Source organism: Tasmannia lanceolata, unplaced genomic scaffold, assembly GCF_043159265.1.
Source record: "Tasmannia lanceolata isolate RefF3 unplaced genomic scaffold, GAP_Taslan_0.1 ptg000003l, whole genome shotgun sequence".
Taxonomy (NCBI): Eukaryota; Viridiplantae; Streptophyta; class Magnoliopsida; order Canellales; family Winteraceae; genus Tasmannia; species Tasmannia lanceolata.
Window position 1 is genome coordinate 47,278,154 of NW_027518680.1, and position 13,421 is coordinate 47,291,574.

At 39.7% G+C, this 13,421-nt stretch overlaps 1 protein-coding gene across 31 annotated transcripts in view; it reads left to right on the forward strand.

Moving 5' to 3' along the window:
- LOC143855088 (uncharacterized) overlaps positions 1-13,421 on the forward strand; it is a 31,427-nt gene that overhangs the window by 8,288 nt on the left and 9,718 nt on the right. For 14 of the 31 annotated variants that reach the window (XM_077365489.1, XM_077365492.1, XM_077365493.1 and 11 more), the window contains 2 exons: positions 1,381-3,009; positions 5,769-6,343. The exons of 7 other annotated variants lie outside the window; for them this stretch is intronic. The gene's annotated coding sequence lies outside the window, so the exon portion shown is untranslated. The remainder of the gene's footprint in view (positions 1-1,380; positions 3,010-5,768; positions 6,344-13,421) is intronic. 10 more of the 31 variants (XM_077365306.1, XM_077365325.1, XM_077365361.1 and 7 more) reach the window with 5 other exon arrangements.

Below are 13,421 nucleotides of genomic sequence, written 5' to 3' on the forward strand. Positions count from 1 at the left end.
GTGTCACTTTTGTCAATCTCAAATCGATTATTTGGGTCATTTGGTATCAGGCAAAGGCGTTCAACCTGATCCAGATAAGATTCGAGCGATGCAAGAATGGCCGACAACCATGAATTTGAAGCAGTTACGAGGGTTTCTTGGCCTCACAGGCTATTACCAAAGATTTGTCAAAAACTATGCTTCAATTGCATTTCCTCGTACTAATCTTTTGAAAAAGGATGCTTTTTACTGGTCTACAGAAGCTCAGGAAGCTTTCAACACCTTAAAATCTCTCGTAACTCAATTGCCAGTAATCTCATTGCCAGATTTTTCCAAAGGCTGTGTTCTGTTGCCAAACTTAGGAGTGAAAGGAAAAGGAAAATAGCCCATTTTCCATGGAAAGATTTTAAAACGGTTGTTCTTTTGCCCTAAAAGTAGAATCCCACGATCCTACGTGTAATCCGCTCCATCTTACGTGTAGCCTCAAAATCAGCGCTCAACTTTCCTCTTCTCAAGAGCGGAAAAGAGTTGAATACCAGTGGAATCTGGACTTGTCGGGCTTGACACTCGTTATGAAAAAAGAACATAAGCACATCTAAAACCCTAACTCCATTGAACAGAGCTTCCATCTACCTGTGTCCTGCATCAAAAAATCGGGGCTTCTTCTTTCTCTAGCAAAAACCACCTGCTATTCTCTTTCTCCCTCCTCCCATCTCCGTCTCTCTATCCCTCCGTTTTTCCTCTATAAATCATTCAGCCATGGCTGAAATTTCACTTTCCCCCTCCTTCACTCTCTCTTCTGTTTTCGTTTTTATTCTTTGAAATCTTTTTATTTTTGGGTTCTCTCTCTCTCTTCTCCCCCCCTCCCGTGATCATTTAAAAAACATAACTGAAATCGGTTTAGCAAAAAGATTGTGATCAATGCTTCAATGGTCTGTGATAGGTCATTAGTATATGAGAAAATCTAGTTAGACCAATTCGAGATCATCAACAACTACAGCAAGTCTACGATAGTATCTGAAAATCTTGGTAGTTTATCTTGGATTCATAAAACAGGAATTTTACCTTAAAAATATATATGTGAAGTCATGCATGTCTTCTTCTTTGAATGTATAGCTTAAAACAATATTAGCTTCGATAGATTTGGTGCAACAGAGATCTGTTCTTACAATGAATTGTGAGAATAGCTGTGAGGATGTTGTTCTTACAATAAATTGTAAAAATAGCTGTGAGGATGTTCAATCTGTGCAGTTGCATAGAGGACATAACGCATCATTTTATAATTTCTGCTTATTTTTCCTACAATTTCCCGGCAGCAGAATGCTCGTTCCCCTGCTCTTCCGTTCAAATTCCTTTCCATTTTTTTTTCAATTGCCACGTCATTTCCTTTTCCTTTACCAGATAGTTAGCGCAACAGAACAGACCCAAAGATTTTGTAGTGGAAACTGATGCTTCCAGCAGAGCTATTGGAGCTGTGTTAATGCAAGACATGCATCCAATTGCATATTTTAGCAAGAAAATGTCTCCAACGATGTCAGTTGCCTCAACTTATATGAAGGAATTGTATACAATTACAGAGGCAGTGAAGAAATGGAGGCAGTAATTTGCTTGGGAGGTGTTTCATCATTTATACAGACCATCGTAGTTTGAAAAATCTGATGGCTCAAGTTATCCAAACTCCAGAGTAACAACATTACTTATGCAAATTACTTGGATAAAACTATTCCATTGTGTATAAAGCAGGAAAGGACAACCAGGCAGCAGATGCGTTATCAAGGGTTGCTGATTTTAATTCTGTATCAAATTCTGACATTTCAGAACAAATGCAAATGGCAGTATCCACACCAATATTCAATATTTCCTCCCAGCTTCAATATGAGAATGTTACTGATTCAGAATTGTTAGAATTACATGATCAGCTTCGTAAGGGATCAGCTCCACCAGATTTTTCTATTAAGAATGGTCTATTGTTTCATAAGCATCGATTTTTTATGGGCTCGACTTCTCCACTACGGTTCAAGATCCTATACGAATTTCATAGTACCTCCCAAGCTGGTCATCCGGGAATTCTTCGCACAGTTAAGCGCATATCTGCTAGTTTTTTTTTTGTTCAAATTATGGACTGATGTGAAACAGTATGTGAAGGATTGCATTGTTTGTCAACAAACCGAATATTCCACTTCTTCCCATTAGGTTTATTACAACCTTTACCTATACCGAGTTGATTTGGGAAGACGTTGCTATGGATTTTATTACTGGGTTACCTGTTTCAAATGGATTTACTGTTATACCGGTTGTCATAGATCGTTTGTCAAAATATGCCCACTTTGGAGCTTTACCTTCTTCATTAACAGCAGTTAAAGTCACTAAACTGTTCACTGAGATGGTGGTTAAGCATCATGGGATGCCGAAGTTAATCGTTTCAGATCGAGACCCAATTTTTCTCAGTAAGTTCTGGTCTGAATTGTTTGAGCTGAGTGGTACATCTTTAAACCTCTCTTCCGCATATCATCCTCAATCTGATGGCCAATCTGAGGAATTGAATCAGTGTCTTGAACAATATTTGAGAGCTTTTTCTAATGAGAATCCACAGCATTGGCATCCTCATTTACTTTGGGCTGAGTACTCTTATAATACTTCATTCCATAGTGCAATTCAAATGACACCTTTTGAAGCGGTCTATGGAAGGGCACCTCCATCCTTGCCACATTACATTCCAAGTAGTTCTTCGGTACAGGCTGTCGATGCGGAATTACGACAAAGGGATACCATTTTAGCTCAATTAAAGATAAATTTGCGTCAGGCTAAGTCTCGTATGAAGAATCTGGCAGATCAACACAGAACTGACAAGCAGTTTGAGGTCGGAACTTGGGTTTTACTCAAGCTACAGCCCTATCCTCAAGCTACAGCCCTATCGTCAACAATCTATCGCTAATCGAGCTTCTCAGGAACTGAGCAAACAATTTTACGGTCCTTATGAGATAACAGACAGAGTTGGCTCCGTTGCTTACAAACTCAAGCTTCCTGAAGGTAATCGCATTTACCCTGTCTTTCATATTTCACAACTAAAGCCATTTTATGGCCCTACACCGCATGCTGTTTGCGAATTACCTAATCAGAGTATTGACAATCATCCACTCATTTCCCCACTACCAATTCTAGACACACGAGTGGCACTTCAACATAACATACATGTTACACAAGTACTGGTTCAATGGCATGGTTTGTTACCAGAGGATACTTCTTGGGAAAATTCGTCAACCTTGAAATCAGATTTTCCAACTTTAAACCTTGAGGACAAGGTCATTCTTCATGGGGTGGGCAGTGATAGCAACCAAGTAGTAATACCTCAAGGCATAAGTCAGCGTACAGAGAAGAACTGGAGGACAAGGATTATACAGAGGAATCAGAGGAGCACGCTGATCGTGAAAAGGACAGCAGGGGGCGTAGACTTAAGCGACAACCTGGATGGTTAAAAGACTATGTCAGTCATTAATGGTTAGTTAGGAAATAATTCTGTAGTAGTGAATGAAGTGCAAGATTGCACATTTGTCTTTTTGGATCAAGTAAAAGAGAATATTAGTTTGTTAGAGTAAATGACAGCTGTACCAATTAGTGGATTGAATCCTTAAATAGTGGTAAAATCATTGAAAGACGAATGAAAAACGAATCAAGCATTTTCCCTCCCTTTCTTCTTCTTCTTCCCTCTTATCTCTGAACTTTGAAACCCGTTTCTATTAGCAACTTTTAGAGCGATCTTTCAGAGATCGTATCACTCCCCCTCTGGTGCGGTTCGTAGTTGTTTCGCTTTGCAGGGAAACAAATCATCTACATCATCCTGTGGCCCATCACCATCTGCATGTTTTCCTTGTAAGCCCTTACGCTTTGAGTTGCCATAAAAAAACTTGGCTCGGATACCAAATTGATACAGGACCAAAAGGGAAGAGAACTAGATGTTGTAGATCTAATATCAATGAAGGGAGACCATCTTTCACTAGAATTAAGTAGTTAACTAGGATGGTGGGTCTCATCATGCCTATTAGGGCATCTCTTTTATTTTATTCATTTTCTTTTGAATGGTCTATTTTATTTTATTCATAGGGTTCGGACTTTAGAGTGAGTCTTTAAGAAGATCAAGTTAATGAGGGAAAATTGGGTTTTTGATTGTCACTTAAATCACTCAAGTGAGTTAAGTTATAAAAGAGGGACCACTTTACTATTCACGATATTATGCATGCTACAATTGACAACACCTTAAGTGAAGTGTATTTTAGTCCAAGTTATAAGATTTTTTTTTTGTGGGTATTAGTAGGATTAGAGTACGCCCACAACTACTTGCTCAATCTGCTTGTTTTTGCCTATATATGTAAGGCCTTTGCTCCCGCGGTAATGACATGAATAGTGTTTTTCAGGCATTAGCATGATGTAGGAGAGAAATGGAGAAAAACTCGTGAATGGTGCGGAGAGGAAGATCTCTTCTCTATTTCTTTATTTCTTTACTCAGTCTCAGTCTTGCTTTCCATCAATTTAATTTGTGTTTATTGTTGTAGAACTATCCATACAACCAACCGATAACCTTCTTTCTTTCTCCTACCATTCACAAACTGCCCTCCCTACCCTACCCTTAGCCAGAGCCCTAGATCCCTTTCTTGAATTGTTCTTGATCTGATTACAGATGCAAGAAACAGTATTTAAACGCTACCATAACCCCACCCCGGCTCCCCAAACTCTCTCTCTCCCAAAAAAAAAATTGATCACCTAATCTGCCCCCAAAGATGTGATCCATCTAAATTCGTACCCAACCATTAAAAAAAAATCTAAATTCCTACCCACACAACCAACCCTGATCTGAGACTCCAAGAAACCATGAAACATGTATTCTTTTATTTAGTTTTTTGATCTGTCATAAACTTCAGATTTTTCCCTTCACCTGTGCGTTCCAAACCAGTCCTAATTCGGTCCACTCTACCCAATCCAACCACGATAGTACAAACCTGTCATAACAGTCCAGATATGTAAATAACCGTACAGGTCTTTAACAGCAGTCCAGATCTGGACCGATCTGTCATTCCAGTCCTCACTTCAGTCCCAAGTATCCTCCCTATCCATCCTAAAGTTTACCTAGTTTGCCCCCAAACCCCTATAGAACCTGTTCCACTATTCCATTACCTTATTATATTTCTCTAACATGTGGCCCTCAAATTAAATCCGAAACCTTAGACGTTTGCCTCTCTCATTGCTGCTGTAAATCAAATCAGCAGACCTAAGTTATGATCCCTTTTGGTCCTGCATCAGCTTTACTTAGGCATTTGTGGAAGAGTACCTTAAATTTTAGCCTGGTTAAAGCAATCATTCCTTCCTCTTATGTAGCACATGGGTTTACAAAAGTTTATTGTGAATCTTAAGTCTGGGGTTACCCCACTTCTATCTATCATTTCAGTGTGTTTATGTTTCTCGTTCATATTGGGTGTTAAACATTGCGTTGGCACTAGTTTGTAAGTTCTCTTTTCATGGGCAGGGTTGTGGCTAAAGCAACCATCCTCTTATGTAGCAAATGGGGCTACACCAGTTTATTGTGAACCCTATGTCCTAAGGTTACACCACTTTTAGTTGCCATTGTAGTGCATTATGTTTCTCATCCATGCTGGGTGTTAGCATTCCCTTGGCACTAATTAGTAAGTTACTCTTTTCATGGGGAGGGTTCAGGTTGCCCCACTTCTGCCTGTCATTGTTAGTTATTTATGATGCATATAGGCATAGGCACTCTTTCATAATATTTTTCGTGGCAGGGGCTCTAAGACTTCAGCTGGCCTAGCTCAATCTTCCAACTTTTATTTAGGACCAGGTTTCAGGGAAGTCTTTCTGTAAAGTTGGATGACCAGCAAGTTCTTCTGGCTTTCTGAAGTGTCTGATTGAGTCCTTCTCGAGCGGTATAAGTAAAAATTACCTTCTAGAGAAGACTTGGCTTGCATCATGACCTAGTTGGGTTGACTGTTGAGTTTCAATTCATGTTACAGGTTTTCCCACCGTTTAGCTTGCAATAGTGGGATTTGTTTCAACAAATTTTGTGAAAAGAGAATTTATAGGTCTCCACTTCTAGTGCTGAGTGTGAATGGCAGCAAGGCAGAAAACTATGGCAGCAATAAGACACTCCAACTGTCAAGGGGGACCTGTTGTTCCAGTGATGGTTCTGATTACTTTGACCTGCTGAGTTGTCTAAAAATTGCGGTGTTTCTATTCTGTGAATGAGCTAAAGAGAAGGTTGGGGTGGTGATCAATGATGCCTTGGTAGAAGATGGTTTGACATGAATGCAGCTTTTACAATGATGATTAACACTCCACACAAATGTGCCATTCATTTCAGGTACTTGATGTTTTCTAGCTGGCCACATCTGTTTTTGCGAGTCACTGAATATTTCTTCAACATATTCGTCAACGACGAGAATGGCAATGTTGCCCCGTGTGCATTGAATGGATATATAGTTGGAGTTTCTCAAAGATTGTCAATTTTTTTTTTTTAAATGCCATAAATTCCAATAGTTGGAGTAACCATTAAAAAAATAAAATCCAACAGTAGTTTTTTTTATAAGATTATCAAGTCTGTAGTGCTTCTTTGTTGATCAGCCAATTTGCAACCATGCTATAGTTGGTAAGCTCTCATTGGCTGTAGTTGAGAGCTTCTACTCTTATAATGAGAGGCTACATGGAGCCCCATTACACTTAAATCATATATTAATTTTTCTAGTGGTGCACCTAAATTCAAATGTTTATCTTATCAACATATTGATCTTTGTGACAAGATTGGATCTAAAAAGATGGTATTTGTGGAAGCCAGAAGCATCTAGAACCATGGTTTTGAATTTCCTTCGAAATTGACACGGAAAGACCGAAATGGTACCCTTTCCATCATCATCGAAATGTATACCGAAGCCAAAATTGCAAGTCCTCAGTGTATTACTAATTTGCATATGTTCCCATATGTTTCTGTGATTTTACAGGATTTCCGTTGAAATTTCAACTGAAATTGATACGTTTTCATTTCGTACCGTTTGAAACCGGAATTTAAAACTGTGTCTGGAATCACCATTGAAAGTTATAGTACTTACAGACTTACAGTTGCCTAACTCCCTAAAGTCTTCAGAGTTTGAACCTATACTCCGGTACATTCCTAGTCATCTGAGATCGTGAGCGCCGGGTTTTGTCAATGTAGAAAAGTCACGAAGAAATCAGCATTTGATTGTTTAATAAGTGTTGGAGAGCAAATTCATCATTTTGTAGTAGTAGGATTCTATGTTGAACTTATTTCTTATCTTCTCCCTTTTACTTGTTCTACATTTACAAGATCTAGACCTTTCATCAAGCAAGCACTGCCATGAATGGCCTGTAGCTGAAAAATCACGTGGGCAGAGGATGAACCTTTCTGATCAAAGGGGTTTTGAGGACTGCAAATGGTCTATTAAAACATATTCTACTGACAAACCACATTTACAGACTATTGTTTCAATCGGCGTGATTTTTGGTTGCGGCCCATCCACTTTGGGGGCCTGCTGGGTTGAGATTTTTTTCAGGAGATTAATAATGAGAAGCTGGAAGTGGAAGGGAATTCAGCTAAGGTAATTGCACGGGAGAAAGGTGAATGTCACGGTCTGTGGCATTGTGCTATATTCATAGATGAGTTAATGTTAGGTACCTTACCAAAACGCCAAAAGCTCTAGAGCTGATGGAACACATTAGGCAAGGCCCTTCAAACATGTCCCATACCAGGCTAGGTCCCACCCAGTCCCATACCTAGGCGGGCCCCCACTCAGGACCGTAACATTCCACCACGCTTCCGCATCCACTGTCCTTGGCAGCTCACTCTGTGACGGCGTTCACTCTAGCCTTTTTGCCAGGTAGCCCTTTCCGTAGGTCGCCCCTTCCGTGACTTGAACACGGGACGTGGTGGCTGCTATGATACCAAATGTTAGGTACCTTCCTAATACGCCAACAGCTCCAGAGCTGATGGAACGCCTTAGGCAAAGCCCTTTAAACCTGTCCCATAATGGCTGGGTCCCACCCAGTTAAGGGACAGAGCGATAGATGAGAACCTCCACGTAAATTCCTCAATCTTGTAGACAGACTTAACGAAATCTTGTGTAAATACCTCTGCTTGATAATTTTATGCTCTAATTTGTTACATTATGCATCTTCATTGATACCTGCTTCAGGCAAAAAAATACTTTGGGGTCCTGCTGAATGAATGGTATTGTATAGGAAAGTTTTCACTGATGGAGATAGAAAAGGAATGATAACACGGGACCAATTTCCCTTTTCTATGTCCTTAACGTTTTAGCTTATGTTTTATTTACTTCTGCATTAGATTAGTGAGAAATTGTAACTCAAACTCCCTTAATTAGTGTATCTTTTATAGCAACCAAGTTGAGCTTAGGTTTGTTTGTGTCCATCTCTCCTTAGAGTCCTTTTCTTGTCCAATCTTGATCTGTTTGAAAAGATTTTTTGGCATGGAAAATTGGTGCTGATAGGCGATATTTTGGACCTCGCGCGCACATAAAATCTAGCATTTCACATTCACCAAGGAATCAAATTTGCATCTTTGGCATGTGCTGGTGTGGGAAAAAAGGGCCTCTTTGGTTTGAATGGAAAGAGAGAGAATGAAACTCTTTTCCAAATTTCCTTTCTTTGTTTTGATTTTGTGTTTGGTAGTAGAAGGAAATAGATGACAGATCTTTTCGTTTATCTCAAATCCCCAGAATCTTTCCATCTTACTACCTGGGATGCTGCTGTTCTTTCCACGGAAAAAAAGAAGCAGGCATCCTTCTCTAAATAAGTCATGGCTTTGTCCTGTCCAAATAAGAAGTCATGTTTCTATCTGACCGTGCTCTTGTTCGGGCTTATGTCATATGGAAGACCTTGTTTTAGGGACTTTTTATGCTCCCCTCACTCCCACCCTCTCAAACCTCACTCTCCGCTCATCTCTCACAATTGGCCCCACAAATATTCCATAGAATATTTTCTCATTGTTGTCAAACATGCCCTATATGTTTGACATGTTTTAGCAAGTATAAGTTTGTATACATACATGCCTTACTTGTTTCTAGACATTTAGGGCCGTTTGGATACCCGGATTTTTGAATCTGGGATTTCTTCAAAATTGTAGCTAAGAGACAAGAGAAAAGCGGATCAGCCGTCATTTTTTACTTGGTTTTGACTTCTCGCCCTTCTTCCTATCAACAAGAGAGTAGCAGATCCTCCCATATTTCCAGGTTTTAGAAATCTTAGGGTAGGAGAGATTTTTAAAACCTTAATTTTTCGCATAAAATCCAAGAAATGCTGCCAGGACAGCATGCAGCAGCTTGATCATGTGCCATCTTTTACACTGTTTTCAAACTTAAAACCTGGATTCTAAAATCCGTGTATCCAAACGGCCCCTTAGTCTTGAATCTTAGTCTCGCATTCCCGCTACAATGTCAATGATTAGTAACAAGTGGTGTCCACTGTTTGTTTTGGGCTAACCTCCACATGCAGTCCTAATAATGCTGAGTCTATAATGCATTGTCTGTTATGTTATATGAGAAATTAATTTACGCATGTAGTCAATAGTATTTATTATTTACAATGTTTGAATCTAACCAATCATGTCGATCAGGATGTCGCAACTTACAATGTTTGAATTGACACCTAATGCTCATTTGAATCAATAAGGCCACGTTTAAAGTATTCATCTTTGATCAAATCTTTATTATCTTTAATTTTAGTTGTTTCTTTAATATATTTGCATCTGATCTACATCATATCTGTAGCTTTGTCCATGCAAGTTTGCACCATACTAATTTTGATTTTCGTAATCAGTGTTAACCTCATCAATAAGATAGTTACAGGGATAACTCTTTTTTTTTATCACTAAAATTATTTGTGTTCAGTAGGACTTAAATTCTTTTTTAATGCAGTAGGAAAGAGAAGACTTTAGTAAACTAATCATGATTGGTGGTACTGATTGAGTTTGGCTTGGTTGAATCCTGTAGATAGTGGTGCATAAAACCCCTTGCACAATTAATGCCGCTTTGATTGAACCGGCGAGGAAACAATTGAACACAAACAATGAAAATATACGAACCACAAATTAAGTACCACCAAACAACCACAATCAACGCAAGAGAATTTTTACGTGGAAAACTCCTTCAACGTGAAGGATAAAAACCACGGGACCTTTCTAGGAGTCCATCCAAATCTTCACTATAATACTTTAGGTACAAAACCTAATTCTCAACATCATCAATGGGATAAACATCCCTCACTCCAACAACAATGGAATCCACAAATATGAGTGAAGATAGAGCAACAATATCAACTCCAACAAAAAAGAAAAAATGAAGAAAATGGTGAAGAACTCACCCAAAAACTGTAGTCTGTAAAAGATCCAGAATCCTGATTTAAATAACTCCAAATCATGATCCAACCGTTCAGAATGTAGATCAGGAAGTCATGAACCTGCTGTCCAAAAATCAGCTCAATCAGACCACAGATCGATCTCTGATCGTCGGTTTGATCACTGCTTTGCTGAAACCCCTATTTCCTTGGAATTTCTCCTCTTTCTCCTCTATTTTGTGTTGTTCTTCGGTTGCCAAATATTAGGGCTACACTTGGAGATATGCTTTAAGTATAGAAAGACCATAATGTCCCTCTAGTCTAAATAATATTCCAAATAAGCCCTTATTGGGCCGGACTTAAGCCCAACAAATCTCTCCCTCCAGCCCAATGAGGGAGATTCCAACACAGACTCCTCAAGTGGAATCTATGCCAGCCAGATGCCGGCAAAACTCAATCTTCTCTCTCGAAAGTACCTTTTGTCATCATGTCTGAAACATTGTCTTCGGTATGTACTTTCTGTGGTTTCAACTCTTTGGACTCTAAGATGTCTCATATCCAATGATACCTCACGCCGATATGTTTCGACCTCGCCTGAAAATTGAAATTCTTCGCGAGGTGGAGAGCACTTTGACTATCACAAAGTAGCACATACCTTTCCTGAGAGAGACTAAGTTCTTGCGTAAGGCTTTCATCCAAAGCAACTCCTTGCAAGCTTCAGTTGCTGCGATGAATTATGCCTTTGCTATGGACAAGGCAACACATTTTTGCAATTTTTACTGCCAAGCCGCAGCTCCTCCTGTAAAATTGACCAAATAAGCTGAACTAGATTTTCTAGTATCAGCATTCTCTGCCATGTCTGAATCGGTATACCCAACAACAATCGGAGATATCCTAAGATCCACTTCACTGCATTCCAATGCTCTCTTCCTGGATTTGAAGTAAATCGACCAACTACTCCAACCACGTGAGCTATGTCTGGCCTTGTGCAAACCATTGCGTACATCAAACTACCCATGCCTGATGCATAAGGAACTCTCTCCGTGTCTTTCACCTCTTTCTCACTCGATGGACATTGTTTCCTACTAAGCTTGAAGTGTGCAGCAAGAGGTGTGCTCACCACTTTAGCTTTATCCATTTTGAACCTTTGAAGCACTTTTTCTATGTACTTCTCTTGAGACAACCATAACCTCTTGGCCTTTCTGTCACAACTATCCTCATACCAAGAATTTGCTTAGCCGGCCCCAAGTCTTTCATTGAAAACAACTTGCTCAAAACTCGCTTCAACTTTTCAATCCTCGAAACATTCTGGCCAACTATAAGCATGTCATCCACATAGAGCAGTACAATGATGAAATCATTTTCAGAGAACTTTTGCACAAAAACACAACGATTAGAAGTGGTCTTTTTATAGGCTTGCTCCCCCATAAAAGACTCAAACTTTGTATACCATTGTCTCGGAGCTTGCTACTTGCTTCAGCCCATATAAGCTCATCTTTAGCTTTCAAACATAGTATCTTTTCCTTTCACTTTGAAACCCTCTGGCTGTTCCATGTATATATCTTCATCCCAATTACCATGAAGGAAAGTGGTCTTGACATCCATTTGCTCAATCTTAAGATCAAGACTAGCTGCCAAACCTAAAACAACCCGGATTGAAGACATTTTCACAACGGGTGAGAAGATCTCATCATAGTCAATTCCCTTTTTCTGACTGAAACTCTTAACGACCAGCCTAGCTTTGTATCGAGGATGTGAAGTATTCTCATCATCCTTCAAACTATAAATCCATCGATTCTTCAAAGGTCTCTTGCCCTCAGGCAATGTCACCAACTCAAAGGTGTGATTTTCATGCAACGACTTCAACTCATCTTGCATCGCATCAACCTATCATTTCTTGTTCGCATCCTCCATCGCTTCTTTAAACCTTTCAGGCTCATCTGCATCTGTCACTAGCACATACTCCTCGGGAGAGTATCTAACAGTTGGATGGTGGTCTCTGGTAGACCACCTGAAAGCGGTAGCTGGTGGAACTGCAGGTACATGCTGCTGAACATCAACGACACCATTTGCCTAAGTATTACTGTCATCTACACTCTGCTGGTCATTCTGAGTCTGATCCTGAATCTGTTATGAAATCTGATCCTGAACATCATACTGAGTATTGTTTTCAACCTGATCTTGCAACTGTCTGCAACTCGGTGGATGAGGCTGAGTCAACATCAACCCACATATCATAATCTCAGGATACTGTCTTCTCTGTTTTCTCAATATCCATTATGGTCTGATTCTCAATAAAAACAACATCCCAACTCCTCACAATTTTCTTCTCAACTAGATCATAAAGAAGTGCGTGGTCTTTGTCTTGTTCCCCCATTTCGTCCCGCTCCGAAATGGGTGGTTGGTGTTCAGATACCGGTGTGTCTGTAGCCGAACTCATCAGAACCATAACCAAGAAAGATGCATTCTCACGTCTTGATATCCAACTTGGACCTCTCATCCCTTAGAACATGAAAAAATGCTTTGCAGCCAAATATTCTTAGATGGTTATAGGAGATATCCTTGCCAAACCAAACTCTGTCAGGCACACCACCATCTAAAGAAACAATGGGGGATAAATTGATAACATGTGCCACTGTACTTAAAGCCTCACCCCAAAAGAATTTTGGCAATTTAGCATCTGAAATCAAGCATCCGACTCTCTCAACCAATGTTCGGTTCATTCTTTCTGCTATACCGTTCAACTTTTTTAAGGTGTCTTCTGATGTCGAATACCATGCTGTCTGCAGTACTCATCAAATGGTCTGATGTAATCACCACCATTGTCTGACCGGATGCATTACAACTTCTTTCTTGTCTGTCTCTCTATTGAAGTCTGAAACTGCTTGAATACATCCAACACTTGGTCCTTCATCTTTAAGGCATAGGCCCAAAGTTTCCTAGAATGGTAATCAATGAAGGTCACAAAGTAAGAAGCACTACCAAGTGTTACCGGTTTTATTGGACCACAAACATCTGAATGTTCCAATTCTAATAAATCTGATTTTCTCGAAGGAGGGTGACTTTGAAATGAAACT